General features: G+C 45.6%; 1 protein-coding gene across 7 annotated transcripts in view; it reads right to left on the bottom strand.

Moving 5' to 3' along the window:
• The window catches only part of SDCCAG8 (SHH signaling and ciliogenesis regulator SDCCAG8), a 267,820-nt gene that overhangs the window by 10,205 nt on the left and 232,445 nt on the right, over positions 1–25,170 (bottom strand). The window lies entirely within an intron of this gene.

Here is a 25,170-nt window from a genome sequence, read left to right as displayed (position 1 = left end):
AAGGTCCTGACAATGAACTACGAGCTGGGAGTCAGGGTGACCCTGAAGTGAGGCCCTTGGACGGACTCCATAAGGTGAATGGAAGTGTATCAGATATGAAAGGGAATTGGGAGTCTTTTCAGTGAGCTGTCAGTTAGGGAGCACACAGATAAAACTGAATTAAAACTCAAACCTTAAACTCCCAGAGGTCAAAGATGAGGGGCCTAAATGCCTCCACTGTTCAGCTGGAAACATCTCTGGCAGACTGGAGCAGACAGCCGGTCCCGGCTGGGGAAGTGGGCGAGGGAAGGCGGAAACACTGAACTAAGGGTTTTCCATTATTAATCACTCAGTCAATCACGAGCTCCGGCATCGCTGACCAGATGTCTTTAAAGATCCTAAATTTGTCATTCTGCTGATGGGCTCTCCTCTCCAGACTTGCTAATTCTCTATTATCCTCATTTGTCCACAGACGGCTTCCTACAACCAGTAGCACACTCACCCATGGAAATGTAGGCCTTGGATTAAATTTAGACTTGAACAACTACCCAGAACTGTCCCGGAAAGAAGTTGGGTGTGTCATATGCCCTTCCTCACAATCCTCAAAAAGCACCAACAGTGAAATTAAGTTGTATTTTCACAGGAAAAGTTCAAGATGCATTTCAAACTTCAGGCTACATGTCCCGCATTGAGTCAAAAACTTCGAAGATGGTTCTGCAGACCCTGGGCTCAGCCTGCCCTCAGTTCAAGCTCTCCAGCGACCCCGTTTCCGGCAGGCTCTGAGCACAATTAAACATCTGCGAGGACAGACATTCGGGACTTAGGTGGGGGTGGGCAGACTTGTTTACTAAAAGGATGCAGCACCTGGAGACAGGTAAAACTAAAACTGCACCCTGGGAAACCTAACAGTGGTCTAGTAATTTACTCACGCTCTCCTCAGGTTCCTCCGCCGGTGGCAACGCTCCCCATTTCCCAGATGGCACCTACCGCCTGCCCCGCCCCCTTCTCGAGCTCCAGTGGGTTTTGCAGGAGGTTGTTCAAGCTGCCCCAGGCACACTTACTGCACCCCAGTCTGCACCCCTATCCTCTCTGCCGAACACTCTGTGCTCCGGGTTTTCAGTCACACCTGGTTTTCTACTACCCCTCCTTCGAAGTGTCCCACATTGCAAGGGTGAGAGGCGGGAACTGGAAATACCCGACGCAGGGGTCTAGCAGGCGTGGTGCATGCTCCCCAGGTAGGAGCCCGCTCTGACCACGCCCATAGGTCTATGCCCCGCCCACTGCCCCTGCTGTTTCTGGAGAGAGCAAGGACCAAAGACAGTCCTTTTTTTTTTATACAGCAGGTTCTTATTAGTTATCTACTTTATACCTATCAGTGTATACATGTCAATCCCAATCTCTCAATTCATCCCACCACCACCACCACCCCAGACCCGTTTTCCCCCCCTTGGTCTCCATACGTTTGTTCTCTACATCTGTATCTTTATTTCTGCCTTGCAAACCAGTTCATCTGTAGCATTTTTCTAGATTCCACATATATGCGTTATTATACAATATTTGTTTTTCTCTTTCTGACTTACTTCACTCCATATGACAGACTCTAGGTCCATCCACCTCACTACAAATGACCCAATTTTGTTCCTTTTCATGGCTGAGTAATATTCCATTGTATATATGTACCACTTCTTCTCTATCCATTCGTCAGTCGATGGGCATTTAGGTTGCTTCCATGACCTGGCTATTGTAAATAGTGTTGCAATGAACATTGGGGTGGATGTGTCTTTTTGAATTATGGTTTTCTCAGGGTAGATGCCCAGTAGTGGGATTGCTGGGTCATATGGTAATTCTATTTTTAATTTTTAAGGACCCTCCATACTGTTCTCCATAGTGGCTGTATCAATTTACATTCCCACCAACCATGCAAGAGGGTTCCCTTTTCTCCACACCCTCTCCAGCATTTGTTGTTTGTGGATTTTCTAATGATGCCCATTCTAACTGGTGTGAGGTGATACCTCATTGTAGTTTTGGTTTGCATTTCTCTAATAATTAGTGATGTTGAGCATCTTTTCATGTGCCTCTTGGCCATCTGTATGTCTTCTTTGGAGAAATGTCTATTTAGCTCTTCTGCCCATTTTTTTTTTTAACATCTTCATTGGAGTATAGTTGCTTTACAATGGTGTGTTAGTTTCTGCTTTATAACGAAGTGAATCAGCTATATGTATACATATATCCCTATATCTCCTCCCTCTTGCGTCTCCCTCCCACCCTCCCTATCCCACCCCTCTAGGTGGTCACAAAGCTCCAAGCTGATCTCCCTGTGCTATGCGGCTGCTTCCCACTAGCTACCTATTTTACGTTTGGTAGTGTATATATGTCCATGCCACTCTCTCATTTCGTCCCAGCTTCCCCTTCCCTGCCCGCCCCCCGCCATGTCCTCAAGTCCATTCCCTACGTCTGAGTCTTTATTCCTGCCAAGGAGAGTCTTATTTCCTGTGTTTGTAGCTACTTAAAACCAGGTTCAGGGTCTCCCTCGCCCCGAGCCTGGGTTGCAGTCTGGCCCTGCCCAGGCTCCCGATTCCCTGGATCAGGCTGGGGCAGATCCCAACCAACAGCAAGTATCTTCCATCCAAGTGTGAGCACTTTCCTGCTTCCATACTGTATAAATTACATTACCTACCCTCCCCCCCACCCCCCACCCCCCCCGCCTTGCCCCCATTGCCCTCCTTCTGATATTGGAGGAGAGAAAAAAAAGTTTCCTCTGGTGAAGCCTTGGCCATCGCAGCTTTGGGAAGCCCAATCTACCCCCACTGCCATCCATCACGCTGTTACGTGCAGCAATTGTTCGTGAGAGCACAGTCTCAAACCCACCCCAGTGGTATCAAACCGAAGTTTTCCTCCACCGAATCCTCAGCATGGAGAGGCTGGGAGAAACAATGACATCCCAGGGAGCAGAGAAGCCAGGCCAGCCAGCTAGGGCCAGGGGGGCATTCTGCCCAGGCTGACCCCCTCATCTGAGCAGCGACTCTGCTGTCCAGCACTGGAGTGGGTACCTTTGAAGACACAGAGGTGTTGAGAACAGACTTTTTCCTTGAGAAGCAAACAATCTAATGCTTTGCTATTTAAATCAGACAGGCAAAAACATCCTCATTAGCAGCTGAGCTCTCTAAACCGTCAGGTGTAGGTGGCTTTCCCCTCCAGTCAAGTCTTGGGTGTGGAGAGAGTGACAGGCTAAGAGCTACTGAGGCAGTAGTAGCCCACTGACTTCAAGCTTGCTTGAAAAAATGAAACAGCAACATGAGATAAATAGGTGACACCATCGAGGCTTAAAGTCAGGAAGGCGCCAGGAGTGGTCATCCTCCACGTGCTCCCTTGCCCCGTGGATGGATCAGTGAGATAACGTTCCTGCTGACTGATGGGTTTAGTGTATGTTTTGGGGCTCCTCGAAAGAGTGGCTGCCGGATTCAGGGCTATGGGCTGAGCCAAAGCCTGTTCTCCCAGCACAAACAGCCAGCCATGGGCTGGCCGCACCGCTCACCGCCAGAAGTGGGGTCAGTTCCTGCCTAGACCCTCCTCCAGTGGAGCCCTCAGAACCTAGATGAGGCTCAGCTGGTGGTGTTCTGCAAAATGTGGGCCTTGGAACCCTGCAGCAGATATCCAGGAGCCCAGGCCCCGCCCAGACCAGATCTATCAAGTCCCCGGGTGTGAGCCCCATATCAGCAGCAAACCAGGGTTTTCCTGCAGAAGCACCACTGATAGAAGGAGTAAGACCCTTGGGCAAGTCCTGCCTTCCCTCCAGGAGGCTGAAGCCTCACTAGCTTCACAGCTGAAGAGCCAAGGATGGCTTCACTCTGATTCAACTTGAACTCCAAGCAGTCGCTCTAAGGAGTGTTTTTTCTCCCTTTAAAAAATATGCTCCCTCCTTTTCAGAGCCAGCCTCTACTGTGTCACTTTATTGCAGCAATAAAGTCAATCACAAGTTCAGAAACGGTAAAAACAACAACAAACCCAAACTCACATTTGTTAAAAAAAAAAAAAGCAAACAAACTACAACCCAGGTTTTACATAAAACGGACTTTGTTATGGAAATATATTTCAGTGGCAGCTCTCTCAAGGTCTATTTTGAATATTAGGAAAAGACTTTTTTTTTAATTAAAAAGTTATTTTTTGTAACAGCCTTCCCCAAACACTGTACAACCCAGCCTACGCTATTCATGAATGCTTTATTACCATCAGCTAAAAGAGATTTCTTGGGTTGTCCTATTGACACATACACCGTCTTTTATTTTCCATGGCGGTTACTGCTCTCATTTTTGTTGTGCTTCTAAGTTCAAGTCTTCAGCCAACCACAGCTGCAGCTGCCACCACTGACAAGAGCTAACATTTACTGAGCCTCTGAGCTTATTCCTCCATTAAAACTCACTACAATCCTAAGAGGTATGGCTAGGATTATCGTCCCATTTTACAGATGAGAAAACTGAAACTGACAGGTTCAATTAACTTGCACAAAGTCACACAAGGAATAAGTGGTAGAGCGTGGAGGCAAAGCTAGGCCGAGTACAGGTGTTCTTAACCACCGTTAACGGTTGGTTAATTCACTGAGTTACCTCAGCAAACCAACCAACTCTTGGTAAACCTTTCTCATGATGTCAAGAATTACAAAAGATCCCTTCCCTTAGGGGGTTCCCAGCCAATTAAGGAGACAAAATGGGTGCTGCACTCAGGGTACCACCAAGGCATTAAACCACAGGGTCAATACGGTAAGTGCGAGGACCAGGAAGGCTTGTGCCTACTTAGGAAATGGATCACCGTTTTCACCATCATCTACTAAGTGCTTACTATGTGCTAAGGGCTTATCATTTATTAACTTTTTAGTGCTCATGACAATTCCATGAAGCAGGAACTGTTGTTATCCCCACTTTAAGGATGAGGAAACTGAGGCGTAGACAGCACATATGACTAGTCCAAGGTCACTCGGATGGAAATTTGGGATGTGAAAAGATGAACGGGTGTTGGTCTGGCAGGGGCAGGGCAGGGCCTTGCCACATGGAGGTGGTACTGTAAAGGCAGTGGTGTCTGGAAACTGTGCAGTGTGGCTTGAGCAGAGGCTGTGGGCTGCTTGGAGGGAGGTGATGCTGGGACCCAGTAACGATTGGAGCCGAACTAACAATGGATGTTGTCCTTCGGACAATGGCATTGCCATTTACCAAGAGAAGATGGGAGGAGGGACAGGCCTGGGGTCAGGGTGAGGTACCTGTGAGACGCCCACTCACCCCCCCAGCACTTATTCAGCCTGGGGCCTAGAAGTGTCTGGCTGGATCTCCAGCTGTGCTGCCCAGATCTGTCGAGAGGTAAGGCCGTGAACGTGCTAGGGAAGCCTGGCAGAGATTTTCAAGTTTGTTAAAATTACAGACACCCAGGCCCCCACCACCTACTGGCCAAAACCTCTGCTGCAACGAGAATGAACATGGTCAGGCCCAGGCCTTGGGGAGGAGCCACCTGTCGAGGCTGGCAGAGGGCACGGAGCCAGAAGACACTGACGGATGACGGGAGGGAGGATGAATGCCGGGAGAGGAGAGGGGCTTGCGGGAGAAGCAGGGCAGCTTGTTGAGTGGCCGCCTGCCCTTCAGTAGGGAACTGTGGCAGAAGCTGCTTTCAGGGGCGGGAGAGGGGAGACCATCCTGGAGAGGGGCAAGAGGGTGTGCTGAGGATGGAAAGGCTTGAGCCGCTGGGCAGGGTGCCCTGGAGGAGGGAAGAGAAATCCTCAGAGCTGGGCTTGCAGAGGCAGGAGGCACCTGGGCAGCAGGCAGGCCCTTCTCCCAGAGGCAGAGGGAGGCAGGCGAGGTGAGCCTGAGCCTGAGAGGCCTCCAGCCCAGCAGCCTCCTTGTTCTGCCCCAGGTAGAGGGTGCGACAGTTTGCTGAGAAAGGAGGCCACGAGACAGGAGTTGCTCTGCAGGATGAGGGAGCTGGCCAGGGGCAGTGTCTCCTGAAGGGGTGCCTTCTCAGGTGGACACTGGCATCCCGACCTGCCCTCCGGATGATCTCACCCCCTTCTCCGAGCCCTGCAAAGCCTGGGTCAGTGGGCCCCAGACACCCTTTGGCTGCTTCCACCCACAAGCTGGCAGCCCCCTCTGCCTGGAACATGACTCCTCCTAACTCACAGGGCTGGAAACTACTTGTTTTCAATGTTCAGGTCTCAGCATAAATGTCCTTCTGAGAGGAAACAATTTCTTGTTCTGTTTGGGCCCTTTGTTTTGAGCCACTTCCTGAACAAGGCGTGAAGTAACTAAAGGAGAGAGTGGGGCTGCCCCCAGGGCCCTGCGGAGGGGCCTTTCAGACAGCAGCCCCTCCTGCAAGGAGGGGCCCAGCCGACAGCCTGCCAACCACACAGAGGTTCTGCACAGCTGGAAAGAGAGCGGATTCATCAGCTTTCAGACTTCAATCCCTAACTGGGATGCTCCTTTCCCAAGGCCTATACCTCATCTCTGGAACAGGCAGGTGTTCCATCCTCTCCCAGAGACCCCCAGGACATGCTCACTGTCTGCACCGTACGGTCCCAGCCCCCAGGGGAGCTGTGGCTAGGCCAGGCCCCTCAGGGGCAGGAGGCCATCCCTTCCTGCGAAGCCCCGGGGCTCCCCTGTCCTCACAGGGCACGGCGGCCACAGGAAGGACACTTCCAGGCTACTCTGCACCCAGGCTGGGGTCACCATCCCGATCAGGGCCCATTTCCTTAAGGACCTGCCATCACTGGGCAGACTGGGCCCCCTCAGAGGAGAAGAGCTGCTGCATAGCAAGGGCTCACCTGTGCAAAGGCTCCCTGGGAATTACAGGCGAGCGGGGGCAGCAGTTACGATGGGAACAAGCAGGCCCAGGTTTCCAAAGCCCAGGATGCAGATACAACTAAAGGAGACTGGAATGTGGGCTGGGCCCAGGCACATCTCTATTGGTCCAACAGTGATGCTCTCCGCCACACCCCGCACGCACAATCAGAACCAACATTTTTTTTTTTTTTAAATATGCACGACTTTAAGATAAGATGGAGCAAGTGGTGAAATACAAAACAACTTTATGGAGCTGAGTGGGCTGGGAAAAATATCTTATGCAAAACAGAAGCAGTGCAAGCTGCCAGCTCTGGTCCTGTGCTTCAGACACTCATTTGCTATGAATACTGTGAAAGCAAGTGAATACATATATTTAAATTTTTGTATGTTGTATGTGATACATACAAAATATATGCAGTGTCTAAATAAGTTATGAGGCATAATAATCAAATGAACACTTGTGAACCCGGTGCCAGTGCTGTGGGACCACTCCCTATGTATTTTCTCCAGCCCAGCCCCCTACTTACCCCGGAGGTGGCCAGTAACCTCATGCATATTTGGTTTTTGATCAGAGGTTTTAGTTTCACTCAACATTTAACCTGGGAGCTCCCTACAAACTACTGTGGGTGGCTTTTTGTTTGCTTGATTGTTTTTGGTGGCGATCGTGGTAAAATGTCTTTTGTCCTGCAATGTTTTCAGACAAGAGCCCCTCCTCAGATAATTGTTTGCAAAATGCTCAGACCCACAATTTCCCTGGAAGAGGGGCTTCCTCATGTAAATGAAGAACACTTTTCAGCTAACATGTGAATTTCAAAGGTGCACATGCTGTGACTGCAAAATGTGCACTCAGTTCTCTACTATTCCTAGTAGAGTACTCTAGTATTTACTAAGCATTTACTAAAGGCCAGGGAGTATTGTAGGCAGTAACTAAATGAATCCTCATAACAATACTGCACAGTAGGTATTTTTATCATCGGTATTTTGTGCATAAGAAAAGCCAGGCAAAGAGAAGTTAGTCATTTGCCCAAGTTCAGACAACCAGAAGGGTTGGAGCCAGGATTATCAAGCCACAAATGGCGTGTTCCTCCTTCTGTGCCCTTCTCACATGGGTGGGATCACCCCTAGTCACCTGTCCCTGAGTCCTCCTTGCCTCCTCCCTCTCTGCCCACATCGATTCTGTAGATCAGCCCTAAACCTTCTAAACCCCTCCACAGCTTGTTCTATCCCACGCATCCCACCAGAGCACCCATCTACACTTACTACAGTCATTGCTGGTCGGCCTCTCCCACTGAACAATGAATAACGTTTAAGGACAGGAATGGGATCTTGTTCAGCTTTCCATCTCCAGCACTTAGCAAGGTGCTGGACAAATGGTGTCAGAAAGAGCAAACCGGGCTTCCCTGGTGGCGCAGTGGTTGAGAGTCCGCCTGCCGATGCAGGGGACATGGGTTCGTGCCCCGGTCCGGGAAGATCCCACATGCCGTGGAGCGGCTGGGCCCATGAGCCATGGCCGCTGAGCCTGCGCGTCCGGAGCCTGTGCTCCGCAATGGGAGAGGCCATGACAGTGAGAGGCCCGCATACCGCAAAAAATAAATAAAATAAAATAAAAGAAAGAGGAAACCACTTACCAGTGGACAATATTTATACCAAATATAATACCTGTAATTTCATCTATAGTGTAAGTACGTTTTAATATTTAATAACTTTGTTCCCGAAAGAATATAACATATAAATCAAATAATTTTAAGTATGCTCTTGAAATCTGTCACTTAATTAAAAGAATCCTAGAACAGATGAATGAGTGCTGGACTTGGAAACAGGAGACACGGGTTCAAATTCCTATCACAAACTACCTATTTTACTTGGGCACGAGGCTTGATCTCTCTCAGTCTCAGGTTCTCCACTTCTAAAACTGAGCAAAGAATACCTCCTGACCTCCTGAATCAGAAACCCTGGAGGTGTAGCCAAGCAGTATGTGTTTTAATAAGCCCTCTGGGTGACTGTGATGAATTCCCAAGTTTAAGAACCACTGGTATGCTATAATTCACAGTATCAATCACATACAAAATGAGTTCTTCTGGAGAATAATGTATTTTGCGTGGCTCCAATTTTGATAATCAAAACAGCCAACTGTCTAAATGAAAACTACCCTAGTCTACTCCTAAGTTTTGGTGTCAGTCATAAAAACTTAAGCAAATTGTGTGATCACTTTGAATCTCAGTTTCCTCACATGTGAAATGACAGGATAAGCTAGAAGTGGATCAGCAAACTTCACACCACAGGCCAAATCCAGCCTGGTCCACTGTCTGTTTTTGTACAATCTGCAAGTTAAGAATGTTTTTTACATTTTTAAATGATTGAAAAAAAATCAAAAGAAAAACAGTATTTTGTGATGTGAACATTCTCTGACATTCAACTTTCAGTGCCCCTAAATAAACTTTCATTGAAACACAGCCATGCTCATCCACTGGCGTATTGTCTGTGGCTGCTTTTGCACAGTAACAGCAGAGTTGGGGAGCTGCAACACAGACCATATGGCCACAGAGCCTAAAATATTTATTACTTGACCCTTTAGAAAGCAAAGTTTGCCAGCCCCTGAACTAGAAGATGCCTAAGTTCTCTTTGAACTCCAAACTTCTACAATACTATGACTTTATAGAATTTTACTATGTTCCTATCCTCAAATACCGCCAGCTATCTAGTCATAACAGTACACCTAGGTTGCCCAAGTCGAAGTTTTGAAAACCCAATTACCCTAATTACTACTGCTCTAGGTAATTAATTTGGTAAGCCATATTAAAGTTGTACACTTTGTTCCAATGCTTAAAAATTGCTGCCACATTTTATGAAATTCCATCTCATTAACGTGGCCATACAGATCAGCTAGAATAAGCCATGTGCTCGGAAATCTGGAACACATTCTAGCCAGTTATCCTCACTTAGAAAATTAAGGCAGTTTCACTAGCTGGTTTGCTGTTTAAATATCCATTGCCCAAATCTACCCTTTTCAATAATGATTTCAATGGAGGAATTCATTCTAAGGGTCCTGCAATTCTGGGGAGAGTTTACATTTCCAATAAAGACAATTTACATTCCTGTACTGCCCCTTTAATTTTTCATTCTCTCAAATTTCCAATGAGCCTTGGCTGCCTGGGGAGTACAGCAGGGGTCGGCGGCTTAGGGCAGCAATGGGGAAAAGACCCCTGCTCTTCTCTTCAAAAGGGTCAGTCCTGTTAGACATGTTAGAGGCAACTTAGAGGTCATTCAGTCCTGCCCATTATGGTGAATCTGGGCCCCAGAGAGTACAAGTGATCTGTCCAAGGTCCCACAGACTGTCTAGAGTAAATCTAGGACTGAAACCCATGTCTCTTGACTCCAGATCTAGTGCTCTGCAGCATTTCAAAATCCTTTTTTTAAAAGGCCCCGACTCCTATTCCATACTAAAAAATAAGGACCTTGAGAAAGGTGACACACTGGGCAACGTACTGGGAAATGGCTGACCCATTTCCCCAAAAAGGCTGGGGAAAAGGGAGGCAATCCCTAGCTCAGTGCTTTTCTACCTAGCTCCGTGAAGAGCACCAGTTTGGGTTTTATTATTGTTCTTTTTTAACTTCCACTCTGTTGCAGACTGATAGTTTTGTGAAGTACTATAAAAATGCTGTTGCACTGCCTAATTGCTATAAAAGTTTCTAAGCACTTTCAATCTCTGTTCTTACCTTGTCACCAAACAGTTTGAGGACTCCTTGGTCTGGGAACCACAGACTGGTGTTGGCATGAAGGGTGCAGGACCCAGAGGCCAGAAGCTCCAAAACCAGCCTGGAAAACTCTCTGGCGGCGGCTCAGGCGCCACAGGACTCTGGGCGAGCCTGAGGTAAGGGAGGGCCCCGGCGGTGGCACCCTGGAGTCCCTGACAAGGTCCCTGGCTCTCTGCTGGACCAACAACTGCTTAAAACACAGCTGACTCTGGAAACGAGGCACAGTTTCCCCTCAGGTCATTTAGGAACATCTGCTGCGTAGCTACCTTGCAGTCTTAAAAGAGCATGTGCTATCTGACCTGACTGAGCTTGTAATTCCCTTGGAGGGCTGGGCATGAATAAAGGATCCGCACCACGAAACAGTGGGGACAGGAGCTGACATGGCAAGAATCTTAGACTCTGAAGGACGTAGGAAGACCATTTGCCTTAAGCCTCAGATACCCTTAACCAGTTCTTTGTAAAACAAGAGCAGAGTCATGGTGAGCACAGCCCCAGTGTGCAAAGAAAAACAGGACAGAGGAATGAAAACTCTTGAAAATCATAATCTTTGCAGAGTAGAATCCAGGCCACTTAGAAGTTCTAGGAGAAAAACCCACATCACCTCTCCTGCCACACCCGGCCTAAACCTAAGCCTGAGTACTCTCTTTTCAAAAATTAGTTATTTGGAAATAATTTCATACTTATAAAAAGTTGCACAGTGTGGCGTTTTCAGGAAGAGTCTGTTGTCAGGCAGTCCTCCGGGTGCCCCCCAGAGGCTAAAACCCTCCTCGAGCGGTCCTGGAGTGTGTCAGGTTCCACACTGTAGTGAGGTTCCCTCTAGTTTCTTCATGTTAGACCAGCCCCATCCTTGAGGTAGTCATACTGGTCACAGAGGTGTGACGAAATGACAGTGAGCCCACGGCAGCTAAGGAACCAGACTGTCACCACAGCGCACTTACTGGCACACATTTAATTAGCTTTTAATAAAAGTAATTTGATAACTACTCCTGGTCATCCACTATAGAACTGTCAATGCTGAAAGCTTTTTTATTTAGCTTCTCTTCCATCTATACTGAGGCAGCCTCCCTGCTGACCCTTGTCAAAGAACCCCATCTGCTGGTTGCCAGGGTAACTGAAGGCAACCAATTGAGCTGAACAGAGTGACTCAGAAATAAAATCTGCAGCCAAAGGAATTCTGCTAAGAGTAATAAATCATTTAGTAAAAGGGGATCCTCCACACAGTGATGAGTGTTGGGATAATATGAATGCTTAACTCTTCCAGCGAGAAGGTCCATGGCAGATCAGAGTGGTTAGGCCTGCCAGAGGGCTCATTTGGAAGCTAGTGGGCTCAAACAGCAGAGAAGTCCGATCCTGCCCATTGACGTGCCACCATGGGGGAGAAGGAAGCAGCTAAATCGGTTGTTTAATGTTTGGGCTGCGAAATTCTGAGTTTTAAGAAGTGGCAAGAGAACCAGTCCAGGCTTCCAACACTCCTTACTCTATTTTTCTAAAGTACCACAAGTAAACAAAACGCCCCATGTAGCCCAGGAAACTACTGTGGCCTTGAGGAAGGTGGCAAAGAGAACAAACACTGAGATTGCTTTGGAATAAAAACGTCTAGCACCATCTCTTTGTCATCAATCAACTTTTAGGTGCTCCAAGCAGAAGTCATCTAGGTGCACAAAATATGCAGTCCTTGAGATAGCAAGGGAGACAGGATTCAACTCGGAGGGTTGGGAGTATCACCATGGAATGGTCTCAGAGAGGGTCAGGGCTCTGAATAAGAAAGGCAGAAGAGGGTTTCCCTGGTGGCACAGTGGTTGAGAGTCCGCCTGCAGATGCAGGGGACGTGGGTTCGTGCCCCGGTCCGGGAAGATCCCACATGCCGCGGAGTGGCTGGACCTGTGAGCCATGGCCGCTGAGCCTGCGCGTCCGGAGCCTGTGCTCCGCAACGGGAGAGGCCGCAACAGTGAGAGGCCCGCGTACCGCAAAAAAAAAAAAAAAAAAAAAAAAAAAAAAAAAAGAAAGGCAGAAGAGAAAGGGAAAACGAGGCCTCCGGGGGGCTGCTCTGGGTGACAAGAGGCAGCACGTTGCAGGCCCCTGGCAGTGGGCTCAGTGTCGTACCTGAGTCCCTCACAGCACAGGACTCCGTTCCAGTCCTGACCCCCATTCCTGGTGAGCACCCGCTGTGTAGACTAGGAATCCCTACAAGCAGTAGTGCCCAGATTTTAAGAAGAAAAAACTCCGGACGTGCTAAATCATCCATCCAGCATTTAAGCTGTATATGGCCGTTCCTTAGTGGTTGTGATGGGAGAGGCAAGGTTAAGGGCAGTAGAAACAACTGCCCCGATAGCCAATTACCGTAGGGGATGAGGCAGCAGGGGTGTGTGCTGGGGGATGAGGGGTGGTGGTCAGGGCAGCCTTACCCTGCAGTGCCGCTCGTCTCAGGTTGCACCCCACCCTTTTAAGAGGTATACAGGCAGGATGCTGACATCTTCCCAACCCCTGACCCACAGAGCCATGGGAGGACCCTGTATCCTAAGTCACCCCCAGAGATAATTTCCTTCTTTAGAAAAGAGCAACTGCCAAGCGGAAGGTAGGTTTCCCCCTACCCCATCCTAGATGCCACCAGTGAAAGGATGCATCTTAAGAGTTTTAGTGAGATTCCGTAGACGGCGGCGTCAGGAGCGGCTGTGCCTTTTCTGGGGCCCCGCTGGTCCAAAGAGTCCACCAAGCAAAGCACTCCCGGGCCACTGCGCGTCCGGAAGCCGCCAGCCCGGCCCCCAGCCAGCGCTGGGCGATTGTGCCTCTGCGGGTTGAAGCGTCGGCGGGGCTCCACGTGCGCCTCTAGCGCCCACACCTGCGCTCGGCCCCCTCCGGACGCCCGCGGCTGGCAGGGCGGCCTCGCGCTCCAGCTCCCGCCGCCGCCGCCGCCGACGCGGGCCCCGCCCGGCCCCGCGTGCCGTCCTCCTCGCGGCTCGGCCCGGCCCCGGGATAGTGGGGGCCGCAGGCTCCGGCGGGCGGGCCGCGGGCGGGCCGCGGGCGGGGGGGTGGGGGGCGGCTGGTGCCCGGCATCTGGCTCCGGAGGCTCCGCGGGGGCTCGCAGGGCCTCTGGACCGCGGCAGAAGGAGAGGATTAAGCTGAGATGGCAGTTGAAGGAAGGAGATGGATGAAAGCTTCATTAACTCCAAGCTCACGTCCCAATTTCTTTCCCCTGAGAAGCAGTGTGAAAAAAGTTTGGTTTCCTTGTGATGGGAAAGTGCTGCGTGATTGTGTTTGCTTTTCTTACCTTTTAATTCCTTATTTGTGAACAACAAAAAATTAAGCATTGTTTGTTGATCATGGAGGACTCCAATTTTAATTAAGCAGGAAAAAAATCTTGCTAATAGAGAGGCTGAAGAAATATTGCAACCCGTTTTAATATCTGTGTTAGTGATTAAGCTTCTCACGTGACTTAATTGAAACTGGCGAATATCTTAAGAACTCAAAGAAATGAAAATTAAAACGGTGCTGGGTATGACATGCCTTTATTTTCCCCCTCCAGTCTCGTCCAATAACTAAACTGACTTTTATGATCAATCCTAAAATGTGCCATAGAAAACAGACTTCCTGATTCCATAAAAATATCTTGAGTACTGCTTTATGACACAGTTGTTCATGCTTGAATTCCCTCTCCCTTCTTACAAAGTTACCATTAGTTACACTTCTAAACCCTACTTCCAATTCTTTGTCTCTGCTCACTCTCCGGAATTCTCCTCCATATTTCAATTCCCAGACACTCTTGAACTTTGCACATGCTGCCAGTTTCAGCTTGCGCAGAATAATCAGTATATTAATTCCACTCGGAGACAGTGAGATTTTTCTAACACAATCTGCCCAACCTGAACTCTTTCCTTCAGAAACACTTTGCCTTTAAAAAGAAACTCCCAGCATGAACCTCATATGAAGCGACATGTAACAGACAGTGCATGTGGCGCTGGGCGAGCAGCTCAGAATTAAAAGAGAATTTTTCACTTTGTTTCTTTGGTGCCATGTGCATAATGTACATGTGGACAAAACTGACATCAGACATTTAAAGCAAAAAAAGAGTGGGGGGAGGGGGGATGTGATGGTGGAGGGAAAGAAAGAAAATATGTTGATAAAAACAGTAACTTCTGTTAATCTACATTTTTCAGTTACTGTCTTAATTAAGAATGTTAGGAAATATGTTGCAGTTTAATTGCATTGTTTCAAGAAATTCTAATGCTGACAAATTTGGGACCATGTACACTTGGATGGTAAAAGGGATTGAAGTGGTAATTTCTTCCAACTGGTAGATAATCAAAATTATGCTTTCCACAGACAATCCCCCTGCCCTTGATCCTAAATTCAGACGACAAAGTAAGAATAGCCTAACACTTAGCATGTTCAGTATGAAATGAGCTCTGAAAAAGAAAGAAAGAAAGAAAGAAAGAAAGAAAGAAAGAAAGAAAGAAAGAAAGAAAGAAAGAAAGGACTGTGTTTTTAACCTATGTGTATGAGATAGGAACAATTTTTCAATATAAATACAAAGAATTCACAAAAAATGAAAGAGCACTTTATCTGAAATTTCTGGGTAACATTATTATGCTTGTAGAAAATAGTTATTTAGAAAAAAGTCGGTACCAATCTTCAAATTATTCTCTGATGACCTTAAGACAGTAAAAATCATTTGCCTCAGCCACAAGTACATAAACATAATGACAGTCTGAAGACACATTCAGATGTCAGGACACTGTGTCCTTTTCTCCTTCTGCAGCATAGACGCTCCAGGCTTCATTTCTCTTTGGAGGGAAGACTGCATCATCACAAAGCAAAATAAATTAGAATGTATTTTCCTTGCTCAGAGTACCTTTGATAGAAGTTATAGTAGACAGGGTAGCCTCCCACTTGCTACAGTTTACCACAGTCAACTCATTTTTAACCTGGATGTTGCATTTCTTACTTGATCCCATTGTCTGGGACCTGGGTAGCTGGGCTCACTGCCTCTGAGAAGGGAGGTGGCCACTCACACAGCACAAACCAGGCACTGACCAACGACCCCCACTGACCTGACTACTTCATTCAAACTGGTTTGATGATTTGGTCAGTTCTTTGACTGGATCAACTATTCATTTCACTTTCCATTAACCACGGTTTATGATACACCTAGAGCCTCAGAGTTAGTTATCTATCCAACTGAGGAGGTGGGCCTAACTTTTCTAGCAGCTAAAGATATTGCATTACACGTGCAATGGCCCTGAAATTAGAATAAAATAAGATCTGTTTGCCCGAAAACGTAGCTGAAATGTCCAAAAAGCTTGGTTAAGAGAACAAACTCGAAAGACCTGCTCTCACTAGGAGGTCTCGTGGCTTCTTCTGCCTCAGCCTCCCAGAACAAGAATGGCCAGACTACTTGACCACAGCTGAAATCCTGCCAATGCGCTGCCACCATCAGTGTCTCAATTCTTAAACTTTTATTTACATTTGTATTAGAGAACAGAATCCTAAACGTCTCAAATTGCTGGATAAATGGCATGTGTGACCTCGGATTCCACAGAGTTCACCAGTATGGAATTAGTATAAATTTTTTTCATGTCTCACAGGAGGTCCAAAATAGTGAAGGGACACATCTCTTGTGTGCTCAACACCTGGGACCACATAAAACTCCCAGCTGACTGACCAAGAAATGAAAGATTTTCCATCTTTTGGGGTTTCTGTAAATTCTGATGGTAGAGGACATTTCCCCCCCACCCCCCTCCACAGTAGCTGGGCAACCTCCCCAGAAAACCCTTTGTCAGGCAGCGCTGGAGGCTGGTGTGCAGAGCCTGGACCCCTGCAGAGGGTGGCAGGAGGGGACACTGTGCTGAGCAGGACCAGAGCATCGTTAATCACCAGATCAGACAGCGAGAGGAGAGTTCAAGTGGACACAGAGGCAGGGAGAACTCACGAGTGTAATTATAAGTTGAAAAGTTCTGAGTCAGTTCTCAGAGTTTAGAGAACATTAAAAGAAGAACACACAATACTGGGGGGAAAATAGGGAAGCAGTACACGCCCGAGGGCCAATTGCCTCTCCAGCAGCGGCAAGGCTGTTCCTGGGCTCGCAGGACCATTTGTTCCATTACACAATCTCCTGAAGCCATTTAGAGAGAGCTCAAACAACTGCCTGTACCAACACGACACATGGCTTCCCATCCCGACTCTTTGCTAATCCAGACGCTCTAACCATCTTTCTTTAAGATGCCATATGGTTGGCAGAAGCCTGTAGATCTAGCAGCACATCTGCTTGTGCGTTTCTTCTTCCCTCCATCCCCCCAACAAAAGAAGGATAGAGAGACAGACCAAGAGGAGGGCATGCGTGTGTACCTCTGCCTATATTGTTATTTCTTTTTACAGATTCTAACTAAATAAAACTATTACGGGGATGACTGGAATTATTCAGGGCTGGATCATTTTTTACTAGACAACATGGCAGATTTATTTGCTTGTCAATGATTTAAATCAAGATTAGAAAAACAAAGGATGGATGATCTCCTTTCTCCAAAGGAAAACCGGTTCAAAGCTCTCCCTCTGGGAATCCTTGAAATGCTTTCTTGCCGAAGGAGAGGGACAGCACCCTTGCCTGAAGCGATTTCTCCTCTTCTTTTCGGTCAAGGAAGACAGACAAGCTGAGAAACTAGCAGATACCCAGAGCCTGCTTTGTTAGCAAGCACACGCGGCTGTATGCTAATGCATCGGCACCGACACGCTGCTTTTTTGGTGTGATGAGCAAAGATTGTTGACACTGTTGAAATCCTGGCTCTCCTGGCCTGTGAGCACACGGGCTGCCTCCTTGGAATCTGGCCCCCAGTAAGACAGGCTGCAAAAAAATAATACATTTTCTACTCTCCTGATGACTGAAATCTGGCCATTTGCAACTTAGAGCAGTTGGGCGGGGGGAGGGGACATTAGAAAAACATTCTAAGATATTCTATCAAGCTAGGAATCAAAAAGACACAGGTGAAAATTGTGGGTTTCTTTTAAACTAAAAGTTAAACCTGGTAGACATGTGTGAGTGATCAAGGCCAGGATGCTGGCTTCAGAAGCAAACCCTGAAAAGTGAGGGTGAGGGGCCATTATTGTAGCCTCTGCTGAACCGGGTAGCTGGGACGTTCCCACCACACCGGGCAGAGGGCACTCTGCAGATGCGACAGCCCCACTAATGGCACCATCTCAGTTACAGGAGAAAAGCTAAGTTTCAGATCTTCTTGTAAATTTTTCTGAACCATATGTTGGTTGACCATACATGGTTTACCAAGTCTGTAGAAATATATGGCGGCAAAAAAGCAAAGCAGATATTTCGTTGTTGCAAAAGTACTTTTTTTTAAGTCAAAGAAGAGTAGGGGAAACCACATCTTCTGATTGCTGAGCATGAGATATCCCTTTACCCGCCTAGAAACTCTAAGGGATAGGTATTATTATTACAATTTAACAGATAAGGAGACTGAGGCTTAGAAAGGATTACAAAAAAGAAACAAAAGATCCCAGAACTTTGGCAAAGTTATGCAGCTAGGAACTGCCAAACTCAAAAGGCCATGCCTACCTCACTCACAGTCCAGGAGACCCCAGGTGTGCAGCTACACTTATACACACAAGCATTACCTAGTGGATATGCCCAGGGTCAAGTGTGCCAGTCTAAGCAGGTCACTATTACCTGGTGAGCAATACACCAGTTATAATTAGTGTTCAGGCAGGGGCATCAAATAGTAGGTTCCATTTACTTGTACTTTTAACATGAATACAGATTCATGTAACTGAAATGTAAAAACATGAGACGTGACTAAAAAAAACATTGAACATTATAATAAAAATATCAGACTTTATCCATTCAAAAAGTATGCCCTTTAAACAATTCACCTTGGGGCCAGCACATGCATTTCAACCACACTGCCATCACCTAGGACTTGCTGACATGTTCCTTCATAGCCTAGGGCTTAGTGGATACAAGTGTAGGTTTGTGAATGAGTGTATATTAAGTGCATTTCATCAAAATCATATGTTTTCATAAAATACCTGCAGTCTATGCTATACTAATCTATGATGAATCAACAGCTCAGAGCAGATATGAGCCTGATTCTATTATCAACAGGAACAACAAACTATCATTAACAATTCTGTTATTATCACTGAGATGTGGCTATGTAGAATGATGAGTTTAAATTTTAAAAAAAAGATGTATGTTGAAATCTGAGCATGATCCAAGGCAAATGCTTCTAAGCCTGTTTCATTTCTAATGTAAAATGATACTACCTACCTCACAGGATTGTTGTGAGAATTAGAGATAACATGTAAAGTGCCCGGCACTTTGTAGATTCTCAATAAATGAATATACAATCATTATTGTTATTATTTTCAATAGAGGGCTTCGGAGCATATAGAAAGTGCTTTCACATACATTAGCTCATTCAACTCTGAAAACGGCCCTGGAATGTAAGAAGTTTTTCTTCTATCTAATGAATTAGATAGTTGAGATTCAAAAATAAAATAACTAAAGCAATAAATAACATGAGCTATTACTTTTATTAATTATTTACTGAGCCCTTTCTACATGCAGTTACTGTGATAAGTGCTTTTCTAGCCATTTCCAATTGTAATAGCAACACTTTGAAGAACGTATTACTGGTACTCTTATAATTCTCATTTTGTAGACAAGAAACTGAGGCTAAGAGATGCTGCCAATATCTCGCCTAAATTCACATAGTTAGTAAGTGGCAGAGCTGGAAAACAATCCCAGGTCTGTCTTCTAAACCCACAATACTAACAATAGCTGTAAAATATTGAAGACAGGACTAAAAGCCAGACTTCTCTGTTTAAAATCCAGGGCCCTTTTGTCTGTACCACATTGTCCTTTGGGACTTATCTAAAGCTACTGTACATGTGACAATGAAATTTCCTAGCATAAAAATCCTTGTCCTTAGCAAATTTCTATGTATGCTAACAAATTCTGTAGGGCTTATGGTTCAAGTGTCATAAACAATGCACACTCACACAGAGCCTGAATGCTGGGTGCTCCCCTACAGCACAGTGAAACATTAAAGCAGGGCTCTTTTATAAGATGGCAGGACATGACATATGCATGTGAATGCATCACACACATAAACACACACCAACAAAGCTGTCATTATATATTTGGAAACTAATATCATTGAAACTGTCAGAAACTTTTTTTTATCAAGATAATAGTCTTTCAATAAAAATTAACTGTCAGTAGAAGGCTTCCAAATCAAAATTATATGCTAGGGGTATTAGAACATTCAGAGGTTGCTGACCATATGCTGACATGAAGAAATGGGAGCTGGTGCAACTAAAATCTGGATTTATGGTTCACGTATGTGCTTTACCAGACAACCTTCTCCAAATAAGGCCACGGAGCTGCTCTTGTGAACTCTCTCCTTGTTTCTGGTGCAGTGGGACAAGGGGGCAGTCATCTCAGGTAGGCTCTTCTTGACCTCTCTGCTCTCTCCCTCCCTGTGTCCCCTTTATCTGATCGGACCTGGACTGATTTCTGTAAGTCAAGTTTCCCCATTGGTTCTCTCCTCTATTACCAGAGCTTCCAGGCTCCTAATTTCATTGCTGACTTCAACCCAGTTCAAAGTGGAACAGGATTTCAAACAAACAAACAAAATAAACAAGCAGGAGCCTATGCTATCACTTCAGTGCTTCCAAGTTCATAAATCTTTGATCACATTTTCAGTCAATATGGAGGGAGGGTCCCAGCACATGGATTGTGAACAGAAATGTGTTACTTGGAATTTAGTGCTCTGTAAGTGCAAGGTGCCCCACGGGTTTCAGACTTAAAGCATATAAATCTCGAAGGCTTCTCAAGAGTACTCTGGAATGCATCACTATGAGGCAGCACTCATATCTACCACGAATGGAGACCTACATATTAACTGTCCCACGAGAGTGAGACTAGGTGCCCCAGAGGCAGACATTTTAAATGATATGTCTTTCACTAATTTCATAGGCTGCAGTAGTCCTGCGTGGTAGCATGAGAACAAAAATACTATTTTATTCTAACTTTGCTAAAGGTATGGGTAGGATGGACTTCCCCTATCATAAGTGAGTGTGACTTCCTCAGCTAGCTTATCCACTCTGAATAGGACCTATATAACTTACACCTCCTGGACTACAACACAAGCTCTGATTTCCTATTACACCTTGTTCTGTGTGCTGGGCACTTTAGCAACTCACATAGCTCGTGTTTGCTGAGCAATTTACTATGTGTCAGGTACTGTTCTGAACATTTCTGTGTACTAACTTGTTCAATTCTCTTAACCAATTCTCATGATTTAATAGGCTCATATTAAGTACCTTGCCCCAAATCACACAGCACAGAAGCTAAGCCATCTGGGTTCAGGATGCACAGTCTTAACTACCCTTCCCTACAATGACTCTCAGAGACATTATGTAGGAAAGGATATGATGCCTACCTCGCCTACCAGCCATGGGAATTTGGTGTCATTTAGCCTCTTTGACCCTGAGTTTCTTCAAAGCAAAACATAATTTAAACAACAATTGTCACACCTATCTATGTCAAAGGGTGGATATATGTATAGTATATTCTCTCACATGTTTACTGCTTTCTTTTTCCCACGTGCAGAAGTCTTTTCTAGGCCCAAGTTGGTTGTGACCTCCTTGAGGGGAGAGGCCAGTATCTAGTATATTTTGGTAACTACCATGGCCAGAGCTCACAGTTAGTCATCACCATCTTCATCATAGCCTCATAAGTTGTTGCCACTGTGGGTACTAATTGGGGCCTCCAAAATGAAAAACCAAGGATCCTTTGCTTTGCTAGTTAAAGACAGGGACAAAGCTTGTTCATACTGCATTTGGTGTTTAAATGCCTTTTCCAAAACCGTCTCAGATGAATTGAAAGGGCGGTGAAATTAGCCAGCTCCACTAAGACACAAAGTGATTGTCTGACATGGACTGATGTAGAGCAAAACGAGTGGTATCTTCCCTTCTGGAAGCCCCTGAGGTCAGGTTTGTCACCTGCCCATGTTACACAGGGATATTAAAAACAATACCACAACAACTGACTGGACACAGCTAATGTGATGAAAAGGGTGATGAGAGTATATACATAAAAAGAAACACTGCCTTTCTAGAGACAGAGAAAATTGTTAATACAAATGAACAGATGCTTGGGAAGAAAATATTATTTCCAAAACCCAGACAAAGCTCTATTTATTACATTTCAGAGACACTTAAATTATAGTGTCTGAAAGCTATCCTATCAAGGGTATCTGTGACACCTAAATTATCTAAAAATCTGAAAGGATAAGCCGAAATAAAGACTTTACTGTGAGAAAGACTTAGGGAGAAAAAGTTCTTTTTTTTTCTCAAAGGATCAGGTGATTAAATCTACTGTGTATTATAACCTAATGAGTACTAAGTTCCAGCACTAAACTTTATGGAAATCCAACAGAATATTAAATTCAAAATTCATTCAGAGATGTTAATATGTGCTATTTTAAAATCTAAATGCAAATTTCACTATTCCTATGGTCTGTTGATATTCTTCTTGTTCACATTGGTTCCTTGGGCACTCCGCCGCCCCAAGCTCCAGGCCTGCCCCAGGCGCTCCACAGAAGTCCTGGGGTGTTCTCTGTGCCTCTGTGCTGGGCCAGGCCTAGAATGGAGGTGCTGGGCGTGGCAGCCACTGAGCAGGCTTGGGCTTGGATTTGTTACCATCAACCCTGACCCTTCCAGAAGAAACCAGGCTCACCACTGCCTCTCCCACTGACTAGCATGCTTCTGGCTGCCTCTAGGCATTTCCAAAAAATGGACTGTCACACACTAGTTAAGGAAAAAAAAAGGAAATCTTATTTAGTTGGGCCCAGGAAAAGTTAAACAATGAATCAAGTGACCTGAATGGGAGTCACTGTCACAGTCCAGTGTAGACATAACTCTAAATCTTTTCAGTTCATCATTCCAGCCAATTCAATTCAAGTAAAATACAGATTTCAGTCTAGATTGGAAAGACAACAAAAACAACAGCATAAAGAAGCACACTAAAATCCATTATCGCCTGTGATATTTACAGGTACTTTCAATCTGTTTCCTTAGGATGGGGTGACCTGAACCTTGAATGCCAGGGGTGTCCAATAGGAATCTTTATCACTCTATGCAAGTGATAGAGTGATATTGCCTTTCTCCCTTCATCTACTTCTTGTTTATTGTTCTACCTTACTTCTTACACACCTCACCGGGTGTTGTGCAGCTTAGTAAGTTAGCAAAGGCTTGTGATTTTCCTAATGAAAGGTGTTAATGGTGTTATGTAAATACACAGTATTATTTTGTCTTTATTCCAGCATTCCTGGATTGAAATAGTTCAGTGTGTGTAAATATGTTGAATCATGTGTATTAATTGCATTTTTTTTTGAGTAATTCCCTGGCATCCCAGTTAACTAAGTAGATGCAAGCTTACTTGCACAATGAAATATTAAGCATAGTCTCAGACAACTAGTCATAAGTCTTTGTGCCTTTCAAATCAAATTCTAGCTAGAGGAATCCATCCAGCACTTACAGTCATTTGCTTGAATACTAGACGGAATCACTAAGTTGTGACCTCCCATGAAAATAAACGAGGCAGATGCAAAGGTTAAAGTTTACAACATAGCAAGTAGCCTACCCCAGAAGATGGGGACAAGTATGTAAGCTCCCGGTAAACAATTAGCATAAATAACCAAAGAGCCTAAGTGTACAACATTCAGAAAAAAAATTTAAAAGTACCAATACCACCACATGTTTTAAGTTGGAATTTCCAAAAATAAATATTACTATGAGGATCAAGTGTCAATGGGGGTCACGTTAGCTCTTTTTTTTTTTTTTTTTTTTTTTTGTGGTACGCGGGCCTCTCACTGCTGTGGCCTCTCCCGTTGCGGAGCACAGGCTCGGGACACACAGGCTCAGCGGCCATGGCTCACGGGCCCAGCCGCTCCGCGGCATGTGGGATCTTCCCGGACCAGGGCACGAACCCGTGTCCCCTGCATTGGCAGGCGGACTCTCAACCACTGCACCGCCAGGGAAGCCCAGAAAGTGTTTGAGTCAGGATGGTCTTGGGGCTAAAAAGCCACAGGGACACTCCTGGTTAACTGGCTGAGTCATCAGGTGGTCCAACAAGGCAAAGAACCATGCCATGATATTGGGAATATAAGGGCAGTCAGCTGGAAGTGATGTGCTGCTTCTCATCTTGGGCCTTAAGTCTAGAATGATCTTCCACAGTGTGGAATCCAAAAAAATGTTAATAAAGCAAGAAGTCCAAATACATGTTATGAGTTCTGGTCACAGTGGCTACCAAAATATGTGATACTGGCCCCTCCCCTCAAAGAAGTCACAGCCCATTTGGGCCTAGAAAAGACCTTTACACATGGGAAAAAGAAAGCAGTAAATACGTGTGAAGGGAATGGTCCAGGTGTGAGTGAGTGGTCTTAGAATTCAGAAGAGGAATTCATTCAAGAAAACTTCTCCATTGATTCTAAAGCACTGTGTATTACTGATTTTAAAAATGTACAACAGTGCATTTATATGCGTCAATAACGCAGAAATAAGTAAGGGGATGGAAATGAAATAGACAGTCTAGCTGGTAACAAAGGCTTCGATGTGATAAATTTCAAAACAAAGTAGAATGGTAATGTAGCGCAAATCTGACTGGATGTGCCAGAAATAGAAAATGTTTCCCACTAATGCAAACTTTTTTGGAGACTAAGAAAGTGGACTTCTAAAGCTTCTCAAAGACTGCAAGTCATGCCACAGACAGTTACAAGGAACGGGTAACTCTTGAAAGCCATTCTGCAGATTGCAACAAAGACTTTAGATGCTGCTCTCCCCAACCAGAATTCATGGGCTCACGATGAGGTCAGGGACACCTTACAGAGCACATACTGGAATAGTCAGACTGACCCAACATACTTTCTCTTTGATCACCCTTATATTTGACTGTATTTTAGTAAATTATCCATGTAGTTGTATTTTGACAGCTCTCTTTACAGCAGTAAAACAAAATGTGTGCATTGCAAATGGCAAAGATTCAAATTTCAGCTATGTTTATCCAAAATAGCACTGAACTGCTTCTGTACTTATGCTATACTGCCTACAGCTTTACGGAAGGGAAGACAGATGGGATGAATTTAGCAGGGAAACAGCTGTGGCTTGAAGAAGAGACAAGCAAAAGTTTTGCTATCAGGCTTCATTATGTATCAAGGTACCAGTAAAATGTGTATCCGTAAGGCAGCCAAAAAAGTGTTTTTCATTTGACTAGTGATAATTACCTTTTCTCAACAGCTGACAATGTTCTAAGTGGCATTAAATAGGTAAAGTAATTAAGCAGTAAGATATAACAGGCAGTGCCTTGCTGGGAATCGTGGTTTCCCTCAAGTGTGCTGGGAGGTACAAACTAAAGGGCCACCGACTTCAACCCCCTGAGAAATGCAGCAAGCCCGAGAATTTGCTGGTGGGAGTGCACACAAATAGGAAAAAGGGGGAAAAGCTATCCATGGAGACTGGCAGTTGGGAGCTTATTTGTGTGACCATGACATTACTGAAAGAAAGTTAAGTAAGCTCCCACCTCTACCCTTTTCACCTATTTCTTAATGATG

Source organism: Orcinus orca, chromosome 1 (genome assembly GCF_937001465.1).
Source record: "Orcinus orca chromosome 1, mOrcOrc1.1, whole genome shotgun sequence".
Lineage (NCBI taxonomy): Eukaryota > Metazoa > Chordata > Mammalia > Artiodactyla > Delphinidae > Orcinus > Orcinus orca.
Note: the sequence above shows the minus strand (reverse complement) of the source record. Positions and strands in the feature narration are given on the sequence as shown.